The 26756-nt window shown below is 43.8% G+C and overlaps 1 protein-coding gene and 2 non-coding genes across 3 annotated transcripts in view; 2 read left to right on the top strand and 1 right to left on the bottom strand.

Annotated features, from left to right (window-relative positions):
• Positions 1 to 26756, top strand: part of LOC100447686 (neuroblastoma breakpoint family member 12) — a 2265351-nt gene that overhangs the window by 2205428 nt on the left and 33167 nt on the right.
• LOC112131665 (U1 spliceosomal RNA) lies at positions 7181 to 7344 on the top strand. Its single transcript, XR_002913657.2, has one exon. It is a non-coding gene; the product is annotated as a U1 spliceosomal RNA (small nuclear RNA).
• TRNAQ-CUG (transfer RNA glutamine (anticodon CUG)) lies at positions 13246 to 13317 on the bottom strand. The gene has a single exon. It is a non-coding gene; the product is annotated as a tRNA-Gln (tRNA).

Genomic DNA, 26756 nt, shown 5'->3' on the forward strand with positions numbered 1-26756 from the left:
TCCATAGCAACCGAGGAACACACCTTATCAGTCAGATAGTTGGATCCATTTGTAACGTTTGGCCTATGTCCCAACATTTACATTGTGCCTATCACCCCTAATCCTCTGGACTAGTGCAACTTAATAATGATAAGATAAAAACTCAATTGGCAAAGCTAACAGAAGTTTTTAACCTTCCTTGGCCAAAGATCCCCCACTGTTTCTGGAAAACTTTCACTCTCTCCTTTGAAATTAGAACAGGAAACCCATGCAGTGGTTAGATGAAGGGGCTTACGAACCTGTACTACACTTCTTAAAGGTAACATTCTCCATTATTTCTAAGGTCTCACAAAACTTCTTACCAAGAGCTCCAAATTAATAAAGGTTGCCTTTCATAATGAGCTGCTGGGAGATGAAAATATCAAAAATTATGCCTATAAACTGGAGATGTTGCTTACTGGAAACAACATCAAATAAAATACTCCCTCCAAGTTCACTGGAGGGCACCATGTAGGTATTGTTAATATTAATTCATTTTTTTTGAGATGGGGTCTCACTCTGTTGCCCAGGCCAGAATGCAGTGGCGTAGTTACGACTCAATGTAGCCTTTACCTCCTGGGGTCAAGCCGTCTTCCTGCCTCAGTCTCCCAAATAGCTGGGACCAGAGGTGTGGGCCACTGTACCTGGCTCACATCAGGTATTATTGCCTGATCTCTGTGGCAGTAAATGTAAGGGCATTGACACACAGATTCATGTTTCTCTTATCTAAAAGGCAACCTTACCAGAGTGGACATCTGTCAGTGGAGGTTTTCACTTAAAGGTGACCTGCCATCTTCCTGACCAAGATGGCAAGTAGCTGACATCTGTTGTAGCCCACTTCCACCCAAGATACTGGTCTGTATAACCAGCTATTCATAATTCCAGTGCTCACTGCACCTGGAAGAGTTAGTCTCTTTTTCTGTTGACTAGAATACATACACTATTAGGGCTCCTTTAAGTTGTAGGGGTCGTATCCTATTGGTTTTGGTAGAATCACCCTATATGTATATTCTCTAAAGATATGACACACTAGTCCTATTGCTTGTATGTGTATATACATATACGTACATACATAGCAAAATGCCTATGATCAGATTTCTGTTTTACTGTCCTTAATTAATTTGATTACATCAGGGAGGGATAATTCTCTGATCAGAATCTCACAAACCATTGCCACTGTGGGAAATGTGACAAGGTGCTGGGTTTGCCACCTTAAACCACCAACCACTTTTGACCATAATGACCCATTGGTACGTCCTGTGCCAAATTTCACCAGTATTCCTCCTGATTGCACTCATGATGCAACTTGTCACAGGGGTCACATCAAGCAAAACCCGTTTATCGAATCTGTCTGACTCATCCTAACCTTCCTGCCCTACATCTCAGTTTAACCCATCATAATTGTACTGTCAAAATAACTGCCTGTAATCCCAGCACTTTGGGAGATTGAGGCAGGAGGATCACTTGAGCCCAGGAGTTTGAGACTAGCTTCCTGGGCAAAATGGTGAAACAATGTCTCTACAAAATATACAAAAATATACAGTTGGGTGCATGGTGGCACCCAACTGTAGTCCCAGCTACTCAGGAGTATGAGGTGAGAGGATGACTTGAGCCCAGGAGTTCAAGCCTGCAGTGAATCCAGATGACACCACTGCACTCCAGACTGGGCAAAAGAGTGAGACCCTGTCTCAGAAAGTAAATAAATAAGCTGGGTGTGGTGGTGTGTGCCTAACTCCAGCACTTGGGAAGCTGAGGTAGGATGATTCATTGAGCCCTGAAGGTCAAGAGGTCAAGACTATACTGGGCTGTCATGTTGCCACAGCATTCCAGCCTGGGCAACAGTGAGACCCCGGTTGCAAAAAAACCCAAAAATCAGAAAGAAAACCAACAAAAAATTGTTGCCTCACTCTGAAATGACAGTGGTAAACACCATGATGCTATTGGAAAGTTAAGAGAAAAACACGCCCTCCTGCTATCAGGATCCAACCTGCCCTCTTGCTCTAACATGTCTGCCCCATTGTTTAAATGCCGAAAGCTGATGTACCCAAATTATACTACACTTACCTGTTCTGCATCAGCATTTATTTGGTCTGTGGAGGAGATCACCATCCATGGCCCTTAAATGTCTAAAGACATGGAATGATGAAGTGCAATGTCTTTTAGGATATTTGGTCATGCCTATATATATATATATATATAGAGGTCTGAAGAAACCCAACATTGGATGAGTGGGGAGGCTGAGGCGGGTGGATCACCTGAGGTCAGGGGTTCAAGACCAGCCTGGCCAACACTGTGAAACCCCGTCTCTACTAAAAATACAAAAATTAGCTGGGTATGGTGGTGTTCACATGTACTCCCAGATACTCAGGAGGCTGAGGTAGGAGAATCACTTGAACCTGGGAGGCAGAGGTTGCAGTGAGCCAAGATCATGCCACTGCTCTTCAGCCTAGGAGACAGAGCGAGACTCCATCTCAAAAAAAAAAAAAAAAAAAAAAAAAAATTGGATGAGTGTCCCAATTTTCACTTTTCACTAGGCATGCCCACCACTCTATTTTATTAATAGATGGAGATCCTATTGGGAGAAAACTTGCTAATTACCTGCTTGACCATTAAGAAAGTAGCTCCATACATTTTTGGGGGAGCACGCTTTTGCTTTGATGGGATGTTGCTTCCCATGGTTAGAAATCCTTCTTTAACCTTAGGTAACATTGCTGATAAAAACCGGGCATGGTGGCTCTGGTCTGTAATCCCAGTGACTCAGAGGCTGAGGTGGAAGGATCATTTAAACCCAGGAGTTCCAGGCTGTAGTGACCTATGATGGCGACAGTGCACTCCAGCCTGGGCGACAGAGCCACTCCTTCTCTCTGAGTCCAGGCTTGGGGGCCTATGCTTGTAATCCCAGCACTTTGAGAGGCTCAGGTGGGAGGATTGCTTGAGCTCAGGAATTTGACACCATCCTGAGCAAGATAGCGAGACCCTGTCTTTCAACAAACAAACAAAACAATCAAATAAACAAAAACAAAATTAGCCAGGCATAGAGGTGCATGTCTGCAGTCCCAGCTACTCGGGAGGCTGAGGTGGGAGGATTGCTTGAGTGAGGGAGGTTGAGGCTGCAGTGAGCTGAGACTGCACCACTGCACTCTAGCCCGGGCAACACAGCAAGACTGTGTCTTTAAAAAAAAAAAAAAAAAGAAAGAAAGACGAAAGAAAGAAAGAAATGTTGCTGATGAAACTGTAGCCTCTTTCACAGCTCAACAAAAAGCTATTTATTCACTGGCTAAGGTTGTACTAGATAATTGCATTACTTTAGATGATATATATTTTCAAAGACAACATTATTCTTATTTAAAAATGGTTAGAACCTGGGCACGGTGGCTCATGCCTGTAATCCCAGCACTTTGGGAGGCCGAGGCAGGTGGGTCACCTGAGGTCAGGAGTTCGAGATCAGCCTGGCCAACATGGTGAATCCCCATCTCTACTAAAAATACAAAAATTAGCTGCACGCAGTGGCGTGTGCCTGTAGTCCCAGCAACTTGGGAGGTTGTGGCAGGAGAATCACTTGAACTCAGGAGGCAGAGGTTGCAGAGAGCCAAGATTGTGCCACTGCACTCCAGCCTGGGAGACAGAGAGAGAGTCTGTCTCAAAAAACAAAACAAAACAAAAACAATGGGTAGATACAGCAGCACTTACAAGAGTTCATAAAAAGAATTGTACATTGTCAACTGATAGTGTGGAGAGAGCAGCCCCCTGCCCACCTGGTGGTGATCTCTGCACAACGCTTGCCCACAACCACCTTCTCCACTTAGTACAACACAGCCCAGAACACCAAGGGGAGAGCCCCAGCAACAGCAGCCTCCGCAGCCCGCTTTAGATGATAGATTTAGCTGAGCAGGGAGGTGGATGTGTGGTGTTTACAACCTCTTGTTGCGTATACAAAAATAAATACTCCCATGACTTAGAACCTCATCTAGAAAAAATTAGAAGTCATTTGGCTACAAGAAATCATGGAAGAAGAACTGGGATGTGGTGTTTTCCCTGATGTTTTTAGTTGGCTCCCTAATGGAATAGGTTTCCTTACTGTTCTGGCATACGGATTCTCTTTGTGATTCTCATTCTTGTGTGAATTATATGTGTGCTATTCAAATTATTAATGTTATATATTTCTTGTTTTACTTCTGAGAAAACTGATTTTATGGTATCTGAAGACTAGAGATGATTAAACAAGTGCCAGCTGTAGATTTAACTGAGGTCTCTCTCTCCTCTTTTCTTCTTTTCTTTTCTTCTTTTTTTTTTCTACTCTGTGACACACTTTCAATTGGGCTTTGGGGCGCTCTTAAAAATTCCTCAGTGAGGCAGCTCCTTTCCTCCCCTGCCCTCAGCGTGGGAAAGACTATCTGGGAATGAGTGTTCCTGGCAAAGAGGGACACCTTGGCTGAGCTTTTGATCATCAATGCTTTCAAGAAGAAAGATTTTTTAAAGAATTTTTATCTGAGGAATGTGAGCCACTTCACATGATCAGAGAGACATTAAATCAAGACAGCAACCACTTTCTGCTTCCTTGCTTTTGAGCTATGTATTCATCTGTTGAAACTGCTTGCTATCACCCCAGGTAGCTGTAAATTAATCTAATAATGCCACACCAAACACTGTATCCCACACCCTATAACAACGGATAGCCAAGCTCTCATTAATGCTATTTCTGAAAACCAATGAGAATTCCTGACAGGCACCTTTCTGTCAGACCATTGTGCATCCCCCCTTTTGACCTTTAAAAACCTGCTTGTGACGAAGGCCAAAGGGAGCTCAGATCCAAGGTTCTTTGGGTGTGAGTCTTCCAGGCAGCTCTTTCCACGTTGGCTCAAGTAAACTCTAGATTCTATTTTGTGCTTCAGCCTCTTTCTTTTAGGTCAACATGTTCAGCAACAGTAGAATAAATAAATAAGTTGGCCTATATTCATACAAATGAATACGCACAGAAACAAATAACCACATGAATAACATGAAAAATTCATAGATGTAAGACTGAGTGAAAGAAATCAAACTTATGCCTCTGCTCCTGAGACCGACTTTGCAAAAATTATAACTGGGAGAATTATCACAGCGAAAGAGATCCGACCTAACTGCTTCCATCTTGCTTTCAACGTCCAAGCTGTCCTTGCTCATTCCTGGGCATAGGCCAAAATAACTTTGAGAGGAACTTAGTTTATGGTTTAGCTATGAAACAAAGACGATAACAGCCCTTTCCCAAAACAAATCCCCTTCCTGCCTGGGGACTAGACTGCCTTTGCAGGACTAACAAATTAGCCACAAGATTAGAAATTATGGTTTAGGAGCCATGCAGCCTCCAACTTACAAGATTCTAAACCTCCCCAAATTGTTCCTGGGGATCACATCACTATTGTAAAACCTAAGATCGGTGCATGAGGTATTTTGTAGCCCCGCACTCGATGCATCAGCTGGCACCACCCAGGTGGATAAACCAGCTCATCTGATCTTGTGGCCCCCACCCAGAAACTGACCCAGCTCAAGAGCATGCTTTAGCTCCCTATGAGTTCATCTCCGACCTGACCAATCAGAACTCCCAACTCACTGGCCCCCCACCCACCAAATTATCCTTAAAAATTCGGGTCCCAGAATGCTCAGGAAGACTGATTTGAGTAATAATAAAACTCTGGTCTCCCACACAGCTGGCTCTAGGTAAATAACTTTCTTCATTGCAATTCCCCTGTCTTGATAAATTGGTTCTGTCTAGGCAGCAGGCAACGTGAACTCATTGGGCAGTTATATTCCCCCAAAACCCACTACACACTTTATGATTCAGTTTATATGAAAGCAAAGGACAGGAAAAACTTGCCTGATAGATTTGGAGTCTGTGGAGTACTGTCAGAGTTTGGAGTTGTATTCTACAGATTAAAAGTAATCTGTTAAGCACCTCAAATAAAATTTCCTGCAAATATATATATATTTTTTCCAAATTTGGACCACTTTGTTTCTGTCTTTGCAGAACATAAAGTGCTAACATGAGGTAAGTGCTAAGGTCTGGAGAAGGCTGTGGAAGAGATGACAAACTCCAGCACCATGCCCGAGTGTCCAGTGTGCTCTGCTGGGGCAGCATATTTGTACATTGCTGTATTTGAAAAAACCCTACAAGATTCATGAAATTGGACCACCGTCCTTATAACACTACTAGTGGTAAAACAAGTAAGGATGGCTGGTTTGCAGTCATCTGAGCAGCCTCTCTAGTTTCATAGATATGGTTTCTCTCTGATATTGAACGGCTTCCAATTTCAAGTAGAATGCTACATCACAAGGATAACGATGTGAAGAGAACCAGTTTCTTGTGTAATCCTACATGTTTTAGTCTGTGCATTACTTGAAGCCATTATTTGAAGAAGGGTGGACAGGCTCCAGATTTCTGCCAAAGAGGTCCTCGGCAATACAGGCTAAGAACCGGCTTCTGGGTGGTCGTGATGGCTCACGCCTGTAATCCCAGCACTTTGGGAGGCCAAGGCCGGCGGATCACTTGAGGTCAGGAGTTCGAGATCAGCCTGGCCAACATGGTGAAACCCCGTCTCTACTAAAAACACAAAAATTAGCCGGGCTTGGTGGCGTATGCTTGTAATCCCAGCTATGCGGAAGCCTGAGGCAGGAGAATCGCTTCAACCCGAGAGGCGGAGGTTGCAGGGAGCGGATATCATGCGACTGCACTCCAGCCTGGGCGACAGAGCGAGACTCGGCGCAAAACAAAAAACTACAACAGAAACACGCGCTTTTTTGTGGAAGACCAGGGGCGGGGAGGAGAGGGAAAGGAGAGAGAGGAAGACATCACTGCCCCCGCAGGCTCTGGCAGCATGTTGGTCAGCTGAGTGACGGAGGGTGGGGCGGAAAAGCAGACGGGGACGAGGAAGGCGCCGTCGGTGACATCACGGATAGGGCGACTTCTATGTAGATGAGGCAGCGCAGGGACTGCTGCTTCGCCACCGGCTGTTTCACCACGAAGGAGTTCCCGTGCCGTGGGAGCGGGTTCAGGACCGCTGGTGGGACCTGAGGGTCCCAGCTGTGTGTCAGGGCTAGGAGGGCTCGGCGGGTGCGCGGGGCAAGTGACCGTGTGTGTAAAGGGTGAGGTATATGGGGCTGCGGCAGGGCAGAGGTATGTGAGCTCATACTTACCTGGCAGGGGAGATACCATGATCACGAAGGTGGTTTTCCCAGGGCGAGGCTTATCCATTGCACTCCGGATGTGCTGACCCCTGCGATTTCCCCAAATGTGGGAAACTCGACTGCATAATTTGTGGTAGTGGGGGACTGCGTTCGCGCTTTCCCCTGAATTTTTGGAATGAAAAAATAGACTTCACTGCAGGGCTGTTCTTAAATCTACAATTTTGTGGCTTGGGTAGTATGTTAAGCGTTCTTCTTACAGTCGTAGTGATGAGAAACAAAAAACAACGTGTTATTCTCTCTCTCCACCGCCGTGCGCTTGTTTAACACAAGCTAAGTGGCTGCAGGGCTCTTCTCTTCCCTTTCTAGTTGGGGCTGCTTTTTGCAGATAGTTTCATGGTCTTCAGTTGTCTTGGGTTCTCACGCTCTGTGAAAACCTTCGTGTTTTTTCGTAGCCCCCAGAGTCACCCTTCACACAGCCTCTGCTTCTAACCGCAGCCTTCGCAGGAGTTTGTAGGATTTCTGTGCTAGCGGGGAACGTGTTCTCACCTCCTAGAGCCAGGGAGAAACTACGCAGACGGGCGCTGTTCTTTGGGATGAAAGCGGTGTCCCTGTTCGGTTGTTAACATAACACGCTTGCTTTCTGTAGGGGAACGGGAGGGCTCTCCCGGCGCCCAGCTGCCCTTGCTCATGTTCACCGAGGCCTGCAGGTCAGAACCGCGGTCTCACCTGTCGCCAGAATGTGCTGCGATCTACCCCAACTACCCGAACTACCCAGCAATAAAATGGGACACATTAAGGAAACATGAAATAGCGTGGATCATCTCAAAAACATTCTGCCGAGTGATGAAAGAGTGCACCCTGTGTGGCACCATCGAGGTGAATTTCTACAACAGGTAAAACTACCTGTATAGTGACAGAAACTACATCATTGATTGCTGGGGTAGGGGGAGGGCGGGACTGACTGCAAAGGGCACAAGAGGACCTTTTAGGGTAATAGACACGTTATCAAACTTGAAATGGATGCAATGTACCAAAGTCAACTCACACCTTAATCAACCTGATTATAAAAAGGAATAAGAAAACCACTCCAAATCTTAATGTCTTCTACTTAATTTAGTGTATGTTTACCCTTAAAAGATTCCTTTAGAAAAATATCTCTCTAACTGTAATCGGGAGTTGAGGAATTCCTTCGTTTCTGTTCTGTCTCTTTGTCTGCAGTTAAGTTCATGCACTATTAAATGGAATATTTGTAAAATAAAAAGAGTCTAAGCTAAATTTTATAAAAGCATACATATATGTGTCTTTTTTATTTTATTATTTTTTTCAGGTATATATATCCTTCTTTATTATTTTTTCTTCCTTTTTCTTTTAGGGACAGTCTAGCTAAAATATACATTCTTCTCCCTGTAGATATACCACAAGACTATGACTCCAGGGTTGCCCAAATGTTATGAGAAGTTATTTTTGAACGTAAGGTTTTGAAAAATTTTACATATGTTTACATCTTCTCTACTGTTACTATGGTCTATGCTTAGCATGTATAGTTTTTTTAAAAAAGACAATAGCTTAACAATGATTTGGAAGAAAAATATGTAGATATGTTAACAGTAGTTAATTCCAGGAGGTGTGAATATGGATGAGCGGTTATCTTCCTCTGTATGAATTTTTTATATTTTTAAATGGAAAATCCTCAATGACCTGGAAGTGAAAGAACAGATTAGATATGGAAGGGGTGTAGGGTAGGTGAGAGGAAAATGTAAAGGGAAGGACAAACCCAGTTCTGGCAGGACCATGTTTAAGTTGAAGGTTTCTGGGGAGAAGTTGTTGGGATATGAAGGAGGCAGGAGAATCATGAAAATATTTAGGACAGTGTATTTCCTGTCTTATCATTCCTCCTCCTTTTGTGTTTCTTCCAAAGAAATACACAGACTTATATTTCTTTTCAAGCATGCTTACCATTTGTCTTTCTCTTTTATTAATGTAACTGCGTGGTAGGTTTATCTTGCCCATTGCCCAGATAAGCCAATGGAGCTGAGAACAGCAGGCTTTCTACAGTGGAGAAAGAATTTAATAAATGCAGAGGCAGCTGAGGGACCAGGGCAGGGGTTTATTATTACTCAAATCTGCCTCCCCCAAAATTCAAAGACTAGGGTTTTTGTGTTTTTTTTTTTCTTTTTCTCTTTTTTTTGGATAGTTTGGCAGGCAGGGGGCTAGGGAATGTGCAAAGCTGATTGGTTGGGTTGGGGATGATATCACAGTGTCAGAGCTTGTTTACTGCACTGAGTCAGTCCCTGGGTGAGGGCCGCAGGACCAGATGAGCCAGTTTACCGGTCTGGGTGTGCCAGCTAGTCCATCATAAGGCAGGGTCTGAAAAATACCTTGAACACCAATCTTAGGTTTGACAGCAATAACGTTATATATAGGCACAGTTGGGAAGCTTAGGAATCGTGTGGCTTCTGGCTGCATGGCTCCTGAGCCATAATTTCCAATCTCACACCTAATTTGTTAGCTTTGCTAAGGAGATCTGATCCCCAAGATAGGAAGGAGTTTGTCTCGGGAAGACATCTTTGTTTCAGACTTAGACTTGGAACTAAACTTCCCTCATAGTTAGCCTGGCCTATTCCCAGGAATGGACAAGGGCAGCTCAGAGGTTAAAAGCAAGATGCAGTCAGTTAGGTCAGATTTCTTTCACAGTCATAGTTTTCCTATGTCAGGTTTTTCTCACTGTCATAATTTTTGCAAGGGTGGTTTTGTTAGGAGCAGTATAAATGCAGTGGTTCTGAGAATGTCTTCTGGAGACAGGCTGCCTTCACTTCAAATTCCTGCTTTCAAATCCTCCTTTGCTGGCTGAGTGACCCTGGACAGGTGACTTAACGTCTTTGTGCATCTCACATGGAAGATGAAGGTGATGGTGTGACCTCGGCCTGAGGTAAGGACTAAATGAGTAAACATATGCACACTCATCAACTGTGCATGACGTGGCACTTTGTGTGGCAGGCACAGTTGATGATGTGCATATGTTACTCATGTGCATGTTAGCTCTTGTGTTTTGCCTGCAACACTGCACAAAGAGCAGATGTGATGAAAACCAGTTGTATTGAAGTTATAGCAGTGATACTTTCCAGTGGCTGTGCACCCTCCCAGGGAGACTGCAGCAATTTTCTCACCAGCAGTAACCTCCCGGGCTGGGAGATCCCAGGAAGGCCCCTCAATCTCCAGCAGGTTTGACCCTCAAGGAGCTTCAGTTAATGAGCTAGAGAAGTATTTCTATCTGGGAGGAACTGGGAGTTTATTAGCTCAAGTGTTCAGCTCATCCAAAGGGGAATAATGATTCAATTTCTTGCTTCAAATCTGCCCCAGTAAAATTCTTATAGTTTTGCCCAGGTGCAGTGGCTCACGCCTGTAATCCCAGCACTTTGGGAGGCTGAGGAGGGAGGATCACCTGAGGTCAGGAGTTCGAGACCAGCCTGGCCAACATGGTGAAACTCCATCTCTACTAAAAATACAAAAAGTAGCCGGACGTGGTGGCAGGCACCTGTAATCCCAGCTACTCAGGAGGCTGAGGCAGGCGAATCGCTTGAACCTGGGAGGCGGAGGTTGCAGTGAGCTGAGATCGTGCCATTGCACTCCACCCTGGACGACAGAGTGAGACCCTGTCAAAAAAAAAAAAAAAAAATTCTTATAGTTTTACAGTGGAAGACATTTCTACATGTAGGGGAGGAAATATGACTTTTTCTCACCCAGCCTAGGTTCACTGCTGAGACCCTCACAGCAAAAGACAGACTAACAAGGGAAGAGCATACAGATTTATTTAATGTAAATTTTACGTGACAGGAACACCTTCCAAAGGAAATGAAGGCCCATGGAAACAGCTAAACCTCAGTTTTTGTTTTTGTTTTTTTAACAGTAGGTTTATTTAAGAATGAATAGTCATGGAGAAGTATGATAAGACAATAAAAGTATGATCTAACAGTAACAAACTGGGGGAAAGCTAGCCAGGCCTCTGTGTTCAGGCTCTTCTCTGTGTCCCTGTGTCTTCAGAATCAAGGATGCACATTTCCTCTGGGTACAGAGAGGGCACCTCTCACATAAGAGTCTTATACTTGACTTCAGGGAAGAAGGGCAGGGGGAGGGTGACAGTGACCTTCCTGCTTCTGTTGTTTACTCATATTCGTTTAGCATAAAATATTCAATACCCCAAGATGTTATATTTTGGAGTAGCATGTCCTGAATCCCATCATGCACATGCAGCAAAACCCAGAATCTTTGAAGAGTGATGACTACAAAACATTTAAATTCAAAATACAAATGATGGCCAAGTGGGGTGGCTCATGTCTGTAATCCCAGCAGGGAGGTGTAGGGAGGCCCAGGCAGGCGGATCACTTGAGTTCTGGAGTTCGAGAGCTGCCTGGCCAATATGGTGAAACCCCATCTCTACTAAAAATACAAAAATGAGCCCAGCACATAGTGCACACCTGTTGTCCCAGCTACTTTCAGGGGGTGGGGAATGGGTGGGCTGAGGATCAACTGAAACAATATCATATTTACGAATGTTTTTTTTTGCTATAGGGCTAGTCAAGTGAAGTAGTGGAAGTGGAGAAGGAACAAAGAAACCTGTAACTGGTTGTGATCAATTATTTGTAAATAGGAATGAATTTTTTATGCACTATACACTGTTATCAAAGTTACATATGCTGCAAAGCTGGTGGTGAACAGCAGTGCCCTGGTCCCTTCCTACACTTATCTGTAGGGATAACAATTTTTAATGCACACAATCCACCTCTACATAAATATTGTTACTCTTTGACTGTCCAATTTTCCATCCCAGGTCCTGCAGTTCAGCCTGCAAGGGGAAACGGAGTTTGTGTTTCCTTACCTGCCAGTCCACTCCAAGGAGCCAAGAAGGCGTCCTCTCACCCCCTCACCCCCGGCTCGTCCTCCAAACTGAGCCCCTCAAAGACTGCGGTATTTTTCAGTCCTTCCTAACCGCTCTCAGCCCCAAAATATGAAAATGAGAGCGATGGTCCTGAGCGCCTGGAGTGATATCTTAGTTCGCTCCCAAGACCCATCAGGAACCTCATCCCAAGTGCTCTGAAGAGCAGGAGAAAACATTTTTAACTAAGGCATCTTCTCCTTGGGGCAGGGTCCTGACAGGAGAAGGGGGAGCCCCACCGTCAGAGACTCGCGCCTCAGAGCTGCTCAGGTTCCTCTTCCCCGTGGCCCTGAAGGAGCTCGGCTGGGGCGACCCAGGATCAGAACCCGCGCTCCCAGCCCGCGCGCTTGAAGACGCCGCCGCGCTGATCTCTCTTTCCGGCTGAGATCTTGGGACGAAAGAATGAGATTTCCCAGAGTCAGGTTCCAAAGCTTAGTGAAACAGCAACTTTTAGGGCCCGCAGTAGAGACGTAGGAGCTAGAAATTCGGCATAAAAATCTGAATATGAAGAACAGAACAAATTAACATTCGGAATCAGATGGGCCATCTGTATAAAGCAGTGCTACTCCCAAGTTAGGTCTGGAACCATCGATCCTAAACTGAGACACACTCTCCAATGACTGAGCTAACCCCATCAGAATTTCTCACGCCACCGTTTACTTACCAAAAAGACAATGGGTGCCATTACAAGATTCCCGAGTGAGAGGAATCTCGGGGTCTAGAATAGAGGGGCGGCAGCCTTTTTAGTGAAGACCTGTCACCCCGAGGCCCAGGGTCGCCCTGAGAGCGGGTGGGGACTTGCTGGGTCGCTGGGTCCCTGGCGGGGGTGTCCGGGCCTCCGATTGCTGGGTGCCAGGAGGCTGGCCCAGGAAGGGGACCCTGCAGGCTCGCTGATCCCGACTGGATGATTCGGCAATTTCTTTGTGGTCCGGGCCACTGCGAGAACCCGGTTTCTGGGACCCCGAACACGGAAGAGGGAGACGAAGAGGGGACCAGGAGCGCGGGGTACATCGCGAGGCTCAGCGGGAGCAGAAGGGACACGGAGGCCCGCAGCGAAGAGCTTCTGAACGTCAGCGGAATCCCCATTTCATTTAGGTAGTAAAACACGGCGTTGCCGTCCTAATTAAACATAAAGGTTCCACCGAGACTCGAACTCGGATCGCTGGATTCAGAGTCCAGAGTGCTCACCATTACACCATGGAACCTCACAGTGTAAACTTTCTGTAAGTGTCTGAATTCCTAATAAGTAGCAATAGTTCCCACTCAACCGTGTCAAGGCATTTCTATTATCCCACAAGCAACACTCGAGGAAGGTGGACCTGCAGGAAGGAGCCATCCTTCTTGCTTTCTCTCTGCCCTCTCCTTTGATCGACTTCTATCATTTCATTTGCACCTCGGAAAATGAGGCAAAATCCACTGTGAGTTTAGGGCCAGAGAAGAGCCGTTGAAGCCTCGGTCATAGAGTTTCCTGTGCCGCAGTGAAATTTTTCTTCCTTCCTTTCTTTCTCTCTCTTTCTTTCTCTCTCTCTCTCTTTCTTCTTTCTTTCCTTCTTTTTTCTTTCTTTCTCTTTCTTTCTTTTCTTTCTTTCTTCCCCTTTCTCTTTCTTTCTTTCTTTTCTTCCTCCCTCCCTCCCTCCCTTCTTCCTTCCTTCCTTCCTTCCTTCCTCTTTCTCTCTCCCTCCCTTCCTCCCTCCCTTCCTTCCTTCCTTTCTTTCTTTCTTTCTTTCTTTCTTTCTTTCTTTCTTTCTTTCTTTCTTTCTTTCTTTCTTTCTTTCTCTCTTTTCATTGAGACAGAGTCTCATTCTGTTGCTCAGGCTGGAGTGCAGTGCAGTGGCAGTGGGCGATCTCCCCTCACTGCAACCTCCGTCTGCCGGGTTCAAGTGATTGTAATCCCCAGTAGCTGGGATTACAAGCGTGGGCCACCATGCCTGGCTAAATTTTGTATATTTAGTGGAGATGAGGTTTTGCCAGGTTGGCCAGGCTGGTCTTGAACTCTTGACTTTCAGTGATTTGCCCACCTTGGGCTCCCAAAATGCTGGGATTACAGGTGTGAGCCACTGCCCCCAGACCGGAGATGAAATTTCTGCAAAATTTCTGTTATTTTCTTTATGCTTTCCCTGTTTTCTGTTTGCCCAAGGAGGCCAGATGATTTTCAAAACAGGACATGGGACTTCCTGGGCGCCTTGCCCCTTTCCTCCCTGTAGTATATAACAGAAGACAGCAATCAAGTGAGATTGAGAAGCAGGGAATCCCTTATTTTTTAATTCATATTCTTCTATGTTTGTTTGGTTGGTTGGTTTTAAAAAAATTTTCTCACCAGAAGTGGAGATTTGTTGGATTTAAAATAAATGCGATCAGCCATGTTTTATATTTCTATAAAACACTGAAACCAGGCCATACTCACCTGCTATGACTCAAAATCAACCATATACTGTCGAGGTCAGGAGGCAGGGCCCTGACATTTAAGCACAGTGTGTTTTCTCAGAATTGGCTAAGTTGATGCCATTCTAATTTCTCAATATCTCATGACCCATTAATTGCGGTCTAGAAAGTGTACATGTATCGTTACTGAAAGCCCAGGAGTTCAGTTTAGGCCCTGCTGCTCAGCTCACAGAAAGCCAATCATTGAGACATTGAGTATTGCCGAGGAAGAAGGCTTTAATTGGGTGCTGCAGCTGAGGAGATGGGAGATCAGTCTCAAATCAATCTCCCTGATCAACTAAAATGAGGGGTTTATGTAGCAGGGAAGAAACATAACTATGTCTGGGAAAAGAGGAACTAGGGAAGGGTGAGGAAGCACTCATGATGAGTGAGGGGACTGGCATCTCATTGTCTGGATGCTGTGATCTGCTGAGTTTCAGGTCTATGATGCTTTTTGGGAGGCTGAGGGTCCTTTTCTGAGGAAGGAACTCAGATAAAACAAATGTAAGTTTCAAGCTTTAAGACCAGAAGGGTCCATTTTTAAGTCTACCCAAAAACACTGATGTGGGACTATTGGGTCGATTTCAGTCCCCACTTTCTATTTGTCAGCTCCTCAATCATGGGGAATCTGGTCATGCATCTTTCTGGCTTTGTCATGTGGAGAAAGGGCATCCTGAGCAGCTCCACACCATGGGTGACCGCATGGCCACCCAGGAATCAAACATTCATCTAATACTGTAGTTTCTCCTGAAACACAATCTTCCTCTCTCCAGTTCCCCATTTCTACTAAAGACAAAACACAGCAGGACCAACCTACCTGCAAAAGAAGCTTCAGTCCCATATACTTGGCCTGATTACCCACACAAAGTGCAGCAAGAATCCTTGTTTATATAGGTTTTCCTAAATGGGCTTTGCTGGAACATTTCACAACACCATTTCAGGCAAAGCCCTGGGAAGATTACCAATTCCTCCATCTGTGTCCTGTTATAAAAGAAAACAGAATCTTATTGAACTTATGCAAACAAACACATCATCATGAGTTAAGAATATTCAGTTTACACATTCTGGAGAAATTCGGCAGAGAGAGAAAAATATGCCTCAAATTCTGTTTAGAAGACTATTCTACTCAATTGTTGCAGGCTATAAATAGCTCAACATGACAAAAGTTCTCCAGGCTTTGAAGAATAAACAATGTTTTAAACAAACAAAGACCATTAAAAACTTATTTCAGTCCTCCATTAGTTCAATCCATGCAATCAGCTCCTGCTCTGCTTCATAGTGGGCTAGTAATCTTTATGAACACATCAGCCTTTCTATTAGTGCCCTGGAAATTTTCTCTTTAGTTCAACGGCACGATCTCGAACGTTATCAGAAACCTGCATCCAAGAGTCCTTTTCATGGACTTCCCCAAAGAAGCAAGGCCTGGACTGTAACTGATTATAAGTCACTTTTTGAGAAGAATCAAAGCAAAAAAACAATTGTGGATGACAAAAGCCTTAAGACAGCCATGGTTATAGACACAGTTGACAAGCGAATTCGGTTGTTTCTGTGGCACACAACGATTTAACATAATAATCATAATTATTACTGACAGCATAGCAGAACTCTAGGAATGTCACACAATCCTGGAACACACATTAACAACACATCTGTGTCAATAGAACCCAAAGGAAGTGATACACCACCTCAGATTTGACAATGCTTCTTGCATAATTTTACATAATAATTAAGCCTAAGAAGCCTAATATATCTCTCTTGGACTTCAAGAACCTCATATCCAAAGAGTTAATTTGAGGTCCAAAAGGCTCAATATAGAAATTTTACTCTTAGAAAGTTTGCCAAAGTTTTGAGAGACTTGATATCACAAAATAGGATCACAGGTCACCTTAAAATAGTCAATCATTTAGCCAAAAGGTAAACAAAAATGTTTTATTTGTATTAATATTAATAATTTTTATTTTTTTAAATAAAATTTAAAATACAAATTTTTAAAAATGTTTGAAAATAATTAATAACTTTTATTAATATTACACAAACATTTTGATTAAGAGAAAACCAAATTTTTCCTTTGTGTGGTGTATTAAAATGTTAAAGCTAATTTTAATAAAATCTTATACACAAATTTAATTATAATCAGTTCGACCATAAGGTAAGAGTTTCAAAAACCTTTCATGACCTTTTATACTTTTCTATGAAAGAGCAGATGAATACTCAAGAAAACCCTGTTATTCCGATACGTTGGTCCAGTTGCTGGCCTTGCATCAGTGTGCTTCTGGCTGTAATGTCTAATTTATAGAAAATCTCTGAATTTGAGAGGCCAGGGTGGGTGGATCACTTGAACTTAGGAGTTAGAGACTAGCCTGGGCAATATGGTGAAACATTGTGTCTACCAAAAATGCAAAAAAAAAAAAAAAAAAAAAAAAAAGAAAGAAAGAAAAAAGGAAGGAAGGAAGGAAAGAAAAAAAAAGAAAAGAGAAAGAAAAGAAAGTCTCTGAACTAGACTTATCCCTCAAGCTCCAGCCTTACAATTCTCATGTGCATAGCTCTTCTGTCCAGAGGAAGAGGGGGCATGAGGTGGAAAAGGGGGCATGAGGAGGAAGAGGGGGCATGAGGAGGAAGAGGGGGCACGAGGAGGAAGAGGGGGCACGAGGAGGAAGAGGGGGCATGAGGAGGAAGAGGGGGCACGAGGAGGAAGAGGGGGCACGAGGAGGAAGAGGGGGCATGAGGAGGAAGAGGGGGCATGAGGAGGAAGAGGGGGCATGAGGAGGAAAAGGGGGCAGGTGGAATTATTGGGTCTAGAGGGATTAAATGGTTTCAGTTTCTGGTTCCGTTTCTCATGAAAGCAGTTCATTTTGATTGTCATCTTCCCCAGGGTCTGAAGACGAGGCATTCATTGGCATCAGTATTCAAGATTTAGCAGAAGTATGTGCCTTTTTCAGACCCAGGAGTCTAAGCCCTGTAAGCTAACAGCACAAGGATTAGTTCACAGGACATTTGTACCGCAGAAAGTTCTATTTCTCTCTCTCATGTCACTGTGATCTGCTGTCCAGTAGTTACTGCCTGCAGCACTTCAAACCATTGTATTAAAGTGGTTAGCAAATTCCTTGCATGTAACTAGTTGCCAGCATTCTAATGACAGAACTGTGATCGAAAGCATCAAAAATGTGACAGAACCTGTGCCAAACTTTTCAGAGTAAGACAATTAAATTTTCTCTCCGTCATTTAACAAAATGCTAAATGCAAATATCAGTTTTGGAAATTCAGTATGAGGATAAATAATCTCCTTTTATTTAAATACCGTACAACAAAACAAGAACAAAGTGAGACTAAACACACAGTCATTTCTTTTCAGCTATTTTATTTATTTATTTTGAGACACAATCTCCCTCTGTCACCCAGGTTGGGGTACAGTGGCAGGATCTCAGCTGACTGCAACCTCCACCTTCGAGTCCAAGGTTCAACGGATTCTCTTGCTCAGCCTCCTGAGTAGCTGGAATTACAGGTGGGCACCACCATGCCCAGCTGATTTTTGTGTTTTTAGTAAAGACAGGGTCTCGCCATGTTGAACTCCCGGCCTTCAGTGATCTGCCCAACTTGGCCTCTCAAAGTGTGAAATTATAGGAATGAGCCACCACACCCAGCCTTCTTTTCAGCTATTTTAAAAGAGCATAATCACATATTTCCAAGATTGGTTTCTAGATACGGTACTGATTACTGATGAGGTCGCTTTCACCATTAAAATCTTCAAACTAGTGCAACAATTGTACATGTTTTGTTTTCAAGTACACACATGAAGGCCCAACAGTGATACAAGGCTTGGGATCAAAAATCACTAGAAAATCTCACAACCTGTTTGTATTACCACTTCATCCAAGTGAATGTCACTTAATTTTAATAATGGTAAACACAACTTAAGGAGGTTGAGAGAAATCCAATCAATATAATATCCGTAAGGACAAGGCCAATCTTTCTGAACGTGGAAACTTTGTACCCACATCACAGTTTTTCTTCATTAAAGGAAAGGGTCTGCAACCAACTCAAATGATTGGTTGACACCAACTCACATTACTGATTGCATCGAATGTGTATCAAACCTCAGGCCATGGATGCCTTAGTCCTAGTGTTCCTGTGACATCCCCTTGGGGTAGCAGAACACTACCTTTCAATGATGGGAAGTCTTGGGCAAGAGCAAATCTCCTCCCCTTGTCTAATATAGACAGTTTTTGTGTCTAACCCTACCTCAGCAGTTGCCCTATCCCTGGGGCCAAGGGTTAGATGAGTTCCTAGCTCCAACATCAGTGGTAGATGCCTTTTGTCTTATGTGAGAGATGCAACCAGATTTTGTGCCTGTACTCTGGTGGTAGTCGACCATGTGATCATGACTTATATGCCTCCACCACTGTGGCAAGCTGGAGAAATTCTCTTTCCCTGCCACATGTGTCTTGTCAGCACTAAGGATGTGGGAGGAAAGACCCAGCAAATGGGCAAAACCATGCTATGTATCTGGGACTCTCAGAGTTTCTAAGCTGTCACAATAGTTCACACTTGGCCTTTAAGAAATGATGAAAACTTCAGTGATTTTCTCTAATGAACATTTATGGCTGTCACCTTTTCCTTCCATTATCTGTCAAAGATGAACTGCTTCATGTGGTTGTCTTTCTATAGGGGATTTTCTCATGCTTTGGACTTCAGCTGACCCAGGGGCCTTGCAACTTCAGCTCTCTGGTGGGATCAAAACACATATGATTTCGCAGACCATACAGCTTTTTCTTGTCATTAGAGTGGGAACAACTGTCTGTTACAGCTTTCTGCATCTTAAACAACTGTTGAATCACTTGTCTGTTTTAAAAAATCCTTCTTTTCCTCTATTTCTGGATTAATTTCCCTTCAGGATACTACACAAATTCTGTTAGCTGATCACTTCTTTTGAGGCTATTAGGTAGACATAGTGAGCACCTTGACGATCCCTGCAAATGAGCCTATTCATTAGGTGCTCATGGGAAACCTGGGCCCAGACCAGTAGTGAGACACACAATTGTCATCCACAGCTCTAGTTGAATTTTCGTCATGAGGCTCTTTCTCCTCAATCAGCATACTAGTCTTAGAACAAGTTTGAGATTGGGACTATCTTAAAATAGGCTTCCTAAGTGACTACTAAGATTTGCTGGGACTCCAATTTCTGGTCAAATGTGAGCCAGCAGAGTAAAGACATCATTCTTGACCCAGGAGAAGGCAACAGTGCATGGACACACCATATTTTTCATCAACCTCAGAATAATTATCTCAATGAATATTTAAATTAGTGATTGAAATACTTGTTTTCCCAAGCGTGTGATGCTGAAAATTGGAAAAGTTGCCTTGGTTGTCTAAATGATTGTGTGCTCAGATTGAATTTGAGTGTACACAAGGTGCAGCCTCCATTGGAAAAGATTCTAAGAACTGGATGTGGGTAGAGGATGCAATTATGGAACTTGGTATCTTTCCCACCTTCTTTTCTTTCTTCCCATTTCGACTAGTCTTGTAATGCTAGGCCCAGGCATCAATATACATACAACTAAAAAAGGCAAAATCAGTGCAAAAGACACAATATCTATACAATGAAATCAAATGGTGCCTATTGCTAAAGTTACTTTAACTTCTCATCATGTAGCCCAATAAGGTGAATGTTGCCCACGTACCAAGGTGTTAGTCAGCTCAGGCTGCCATAGAAAGATACCAAAGTTTGGGTAGTTTAACAGCAGACTTTTATTTTCTCAATGTTCTGGAGGCCAAAAGTCCAAGATCGATGTGCTCGTAGAGTTGGTTTCTGAGGAGGCCTCTCTTCCTGGCTTGCAGAAGGCCACTTTCTTGCTTTGTGCTCCCATAGCCTTTCCTCTGCTCTGTGCCTGTGTGGAGAAAGAGAGAGATTCTTTGATGCCCTTCCTCTTCTTATATGGACACCATTCTGACCAGATTAGGGCCCCACTTGTATAGTCTAATTAACCTTAATTACCTCCTTAAAGACTCCATATCTAAATACAGTCAAGTTGGGGGTTAAGCTTTCAACATATGAATTCAGAGGAAAACAACTCATTTTATAACACCAAGTAATAGGGATGAGCCTAAGATCCTTTTTTTTTTTTTTTTTTTTTGAGACAGAGTTTAGTTCTTGTTGCCCAGGCTGGAGTAGTGGCATGATCTAGGCTCACCGCAACCTCTGCCTCCCGGGTTCAAACGATACTCCTGCCTCGGCCTCCCAAAGTGTTGGGATTACAGGCGTGAGCCACCGCTCCCAGCAATCCTATGATTCTTTACCTATTAAATCCTATGACATTTGCCTGGTGGTGGGGCCAGGAAGAAGTTGTTAGCAAGGCTGCTATTATTGCTCATTCTACAATTAGGAAAGCACACCTGAGCGGAAGTGCCTGGTTTATGGGAAAGATTGCAGGTCAAACAGGTATGAAATAAAAGTAGGGGAAAATGGTAGTAAACAAAAGCAGTGCTCTTATGTGAGTCATGCATCCAGGAAGGATTAAAATTGTGCAATTTCATGGAAATCCTATTGTCTTTATCAGGAGAATGACTTTACAAGTTTTATTAACTGGGCGGGGGGGTGGGGTGTGGAAAGGATGGTGTCGATTAAGGACAACACCTGATTGCCCAGCATAATGTGAATTCTTGATTAAACAGCTATAGGATGTGAAGGAAAGATCAGCAATCAAAGAAAATTCAAAGATTTTTAGACTGAGCATACAGAAGGATGGAGTTTCCACCCACAGAGGTGAGAAAATAGCATGTGCAGCAGGTTGTAGGAAGAAAAACAGAGATCAGCTCAGGGCCTCAAAACCTTGCTTGGGTTTTCCAATCACCCTGTCCCCATTTCTACATCCCCTTGAGATTTTTGTGAGGCTGAATGCAGAGGTGCTTGGCCAGTTCTCCCCCTGGGCACCAGTCCTCTCATCTCCTCCTGACAGCATCTTCCATGGCCCTGGCTCTGATGACCATCTCCCAACACAATGTCATCCTGCAAAGGTGATCTGAGCCATAGCTGGGGCAAGACCATCCACTCCTTAACTTGTGTGGCCTTGATGGGCCCCAGGAGCACTTCACTGCTTCTCAGGGTAGTAGATCTTTTGTTTGGAATTCTTCTTTTGAGGAAAACAGGGAGGAAACAGCCTGAGGGGTGGAAAGGGAGGGCTGCACCAGGGAGCCTAGGAAAGCTGAGCCTAGGCTCTCAATGCAAAGAACATTTACCACCTGAGAAGTTCTACTCAGTTACTATTGTTAGTTTAGAATGTCATCAATGAAAATGGTATAGAAATGTGCTTTCTTCCTGGTTATATGTGCACCTACATAATATCCTTAATTTTGCCTCTCGGCTCACAAGCCTGCAATACTTCCTATCTCCCTGGCGCTTTACAGAAAAAGTTTGCTGAACTCTACAGACAACAATGCCCCACACTTTACAGAAAAAGACACCCAGGAATCTCTTTTACTAATTTTCATTTGTTAGACATTTTTCCTGGTCACCAATAAGTTCCCTTTCTTGGCTTGTAATGATTAGTCTGTGGTTGGTTGTCATTTGCGATGACACAATATATACTGAGACCTCAAAGCAGAAAAAGTGTAGAAGAAAACCTAGGAAATATCATTCTCAACATCAGCCGTGGCAAAGAATTTATGGCCAAGTCCACAAAAGCAATTGTAGCAAAAACAAAAATTCACAAGTAGGACCTAATTCAATGAAAGAGCTGCACAGCAAAAGAAACCATCAACAGAGTCAACAGACCACCTACAGAATGGGAGAAAATATTCACCAACTGTGAATCTGACAAAGGTCTAATGTCCAAAACCTATTAGGAACTTTAAAAAATCAACAGGAAAAAAAAAATCCCATTAAAAAGTGGGCAAAGTGACATGAACAGGCACTTCTTAAAAGAAGACATACAAGCAGCCAGCAAACACAGGAATAAATGCTCATCATCACTAATAATCAGAGAAATGCAAATCAAAGCTACAATGAGATACCATCTCACACCACTCAGAATGGCCATTATTAAAAAGTAAAAAACCAACAGATGCTGACAAGGCTGTGGAGAGAAAGCGTATAAACCCTTGGAGTGAATGTAAATTAGTTCAGTCTCTGTGGAAAGCAATTTGGAGATTTCTCAAAGAACCTACAACAGAGCTGCTATTCAACCAGTAATCTCATTACTGGGTATATACCCAAAGGAATGTAAATCATTAAAACAAAAAGACACATGCGCTCCTATGATCACCACCAGGCTATTCACAATAGCAAAGACATGGAATCAAACGAGGTGCCCATCAATGGTGGATTAAATAAAGAAAATGTGGTACCTACACAACATGGAATACTACACACCCATAAAAAAGAATGAAATCATGTCTTTTGCAATAACATGGATAGAACAGGAGGCCATAATCTGGAGGAAACTAATGCAGAAACAGAAAATGAAATACTGAATGTTCTCACTTAGTAACGGGACCTAAATATTGAGCTCACACGGACATAAACTTGAGAATTATAGACACTGTGGACTACCATGAGGTAGGGAGGGAGGGAGGGAGAGTGGGTTGAAAAACTAGCTATTGGGTACTATGCGAACTACCTGGACCCAATATACCCATGTAACAATCCTACACATGTACCCTTGGTACATAACAAAAAACTGAGATTTTAACAAGAACAAAATTATAGTACACTAAAAAAATTACTGCACAGAAAGTAAAATAATCGTGGATTTTAAAAATTAAATATTACAAATAAAGATCTAAAATCAATAATCGAAACTGACACTTTAGGAAACTCAAAGAAAACGAGAGCAAATTAAGTCCAAAGTGAGTGGAAGACAAGAAACAATAAACACTAGAGCAGAAATCGAGGAAATTGAAAACCAGAAATCAATAGAAAAAAGTAAAAAAAACCTAAAGAGTGTTCTTTGAAAGGACCAATAAAATTGATAAACTTTTAGCTGGTGAACCAAGAAACAATGAGAAAAGATACAAATTACTAATTTGAGAAAGAAAACAATGACCCTCACTTCTGATCTCGTGGACATTAAAAGGATAGTAGAGGACTATTATGCACAATTCTCTGCTCACAAATTTGATAACTTCGATGAATTGGACCAAGTACTTGAAAGATAAAGTTGACCAAAACTCTACAAGGAGAAATAGATAACCTAAATAGGTCTCTATCTATTAACGAAATTGAAGCAACAATTAATAATCCTCCAGAAAAAAGCACCAGGTCTAGATGGTTTCACAACCAAACACTTAAGAAAGAAACTATATCAATTCTCTCTAGAAAACAGAAGCCGAGGGAACACGTCTTAACTCTGGTCTAGGAGGCAAGCTTCACCCTAGCAGCAAAACCAGACAAATGATTTTGAACCAGGATGTTGAACTAGCCTGGACTGCTGACTAGCTGCTGAAACTCAACCCTGGAAGAACTGTAGAAGCGAGAAGAAAACATGGCTTACGGGAACTGTAAAACATGGTAAACCTCCTGTAGAGACCACGGCAGTATTGACCCGGTGTGTGTGGAAGGTTAATGTTCACCGATAGCAGAGAGAGAACAAGATGGAGAAAAGTATTTTTGGTTCTGCTCTTGCGTCTCTCTCCATGGCTCTGGGCCAGCTGCGCTTCTTACCCCTTCCCGAAAGAGATTTGTCAACGGCTCTTAACCCGCCAATGCGGTAGCTGTGATGTGACATCTGGGACCCATATAGGCTTCGCTGAGGAAAAGAGTAGATGAAAACAGGGGTGAAACCGGATGATCGCGGGGCTTTCCTCTTCAGAGTGTCCTCCCCAGGCCTCCAGAGCTAATGATTGCCATGGCCTCCCCACCACGCTACTTAAAGAGAAGCATTAAAAAGAATCCCGTGGACGGAAGATTTGCCTGGTGGAGTGTAAAACAAACAGGGGTGATAGAAATGAGTTTTGGGGACGTGCTGCTCTCCACTTGGGGCCCATCCTTCATTTTGCTGAGACCACCAAAGACTGGACCTTCCTCGACAGGAAGGTCCGAGGCCCCTCTCCGCAGCTCCCCTCATCTGCACACGGGTTCTCCCCACACGCCTCACCTTTCCCTGGCCCCAGTTCCCCACCATTGCTTGTGTCCGCCCCACTCCACAGCTTCTCTCCTTTCGAGGAGTCTCGCTCTGTCGCCCAGGCTGGGGTGCAGAGGCGCGATCTCGGCTCACTGCAACCTCCGCCTCCCAGGTTCACGCCATTCTCCCACCTCAGCCTCCCAAGTAGCTGGGATTACAGGCGCCCGCCACCACCCCGGGCTAATTTTTTGTATTTTTAGTAGAGACGGAGTTTCACCGTGTGAGACGGAGTTTCACCGTGTTAGCCAGAACGGTCTCGATCTCCTGACCTCGTGCTCCGCCCGCCTCAGCCTCCCAAAGTGCTGGGATTACAGGCGTGAGCCACCGCGCCCGGCCGGGAATGTCATTTCTTGAGCCGCACTCCATCGCGAGATGTGGTCTAATGGTCTATCCAAGGTCCGAGTAGAGAATCAGTGACCAGGTACCTCTTTGTATTGCAGGGATCCAACATCAGAGACGATAAAAGTCGCGCCGGTTTTAGGGCCAAATATGTAGAAACGCAGAGACCAACCAGACCCACTGGCTGCTTCAAAGACAGTCTCTGCAAAATCTCGGCTTACACAAATTCCGCTCCGGGGCACTTTGGAAGGCCGAGGCTGGTGGATCATGTGAAGTCAGTAGTTCAAGATCAGCCTAGCCAACATGCTGAAACCCCGTCTCTACTGAAAATACAAAAATTAGCAGGAAATGGTGACACGTGCCTGTAATCGCAGCTACTTGGGAGGCTGAGGCATGAGAATCGCTTGAGCCTGGAAGGTGGAGGTTGCAGTGAGCCAGGATCGCAACCGCACTCCAATCTGGGTGACAGACCGAGACTCTGTCTCAAACAAACAAACAAAAATAAATAAATAAAAGAAAAATAAATTCCGCTACGGAAAGAACCCAAGGACTATACAGTGGTTCCCTCCACCCCCTGCTCCTTTTTTTCTCTTTATTAGCGTAGCACTGTAAGTAAATGTAAAAACCACAGGGCACAAAGACAGGACGCTGCATTTGCCGGAAATGGAATCCACGTCTCCTGGGTAGGAGGCGAGAATTCTACCACTGAACCGCCAATGCCTCCTGACCCCCGAGCTCTGCAGCCTTGGAAACAGTTAAGACACAGACTTGGGAACAGGAGTCAAGATTTTCACCGTGTTCTCTTTGGAAGATGTGACAAACAAAAAAGACACCTAGAGCAATGGCTCGCAGTGGAGAATTGCATCAGGCAATATCACAAAGTTATGGCTTCACATTAAAAGAGCTGACTTGAAAAAGCCTTATTCTGAGTAGGCTCTGAAGCAACTCATAACAAAACTGTAGGAAAACATCAGAAATTCACCGAGCTTCCTGTCTCTGGTCCTGTATCCAGTGTGAGCCTGTGGAAAGTTCTTGCCTCGCTTGTTGATGTCTTCTCTTTGCCTCCCTGTTGCTTGGTTCCTCCCAAACCCTTTCCTCCCAACCTTGACACGAACATCAGTACTTTCCCCAAAAAGGCCTTCAGGACCCAGGAACTCGAGTTTGAGAAGCTGAACTCTTGGGACTGTGCTTGGGATACTCCAGGAGACCAGGGTGATAATTGAGCTTCTCTCCTCCTACACCTCTTTCGAGTTCCTGGAAAACGCCAGGGATCAGATCTTGCTTTTAACTTCTTATGCCTTACAGAGACCAAAACAAGAGGAAATAAATGGACATTTCACTCCCAGAATTCTTCCCTTCACCTCACCCTGGTCGGCCACCCAAGGAGGCCACTTCAGGGAAAAACAGTTCCGTTTGATTCTAGGTAGATACTAGGATATTACTCCTCTAGTTAACATAAAACGTTCTTTTGCTGTTTACTTTTGTCAGATATTCATGTTTTCACTCTCATTCTTTTGTTTATAATGAGCGTGGTATAGATTTGCACCATTCTTTTTGTTGTTGTTGTTTATTTTCTTTCCTTTTTACATTTTTTATTTCCAACTTTTATTTTAAGTTCAGGGTTACATGAGCAGGATGTGCAGGTTTGTCTCATAGGTAAACCTGTGCCGTGGTGATTTGATGCACAGATCATCCCATCACCCAGGTACTAAGCCCAGCATCCATTAGCTACTCTTCCTGATGCTCTCCCTCCTCCCAACCCCCACCCT

This window comes from Pongo abelii, chromosome 1 (assembly GCF_028885655.2).
Source record: "Pongo abelii isolate AG06213 chromosome 1, NHGRI_mPonAbe1-v2.0_pri, whole genome shotgun sequence".
Taxonomy (NCBI): Eukaryota; Metazoa; Chordata; class Mammalia; order Primates; family Hominidae; genus Pongo; species Pongo abelii.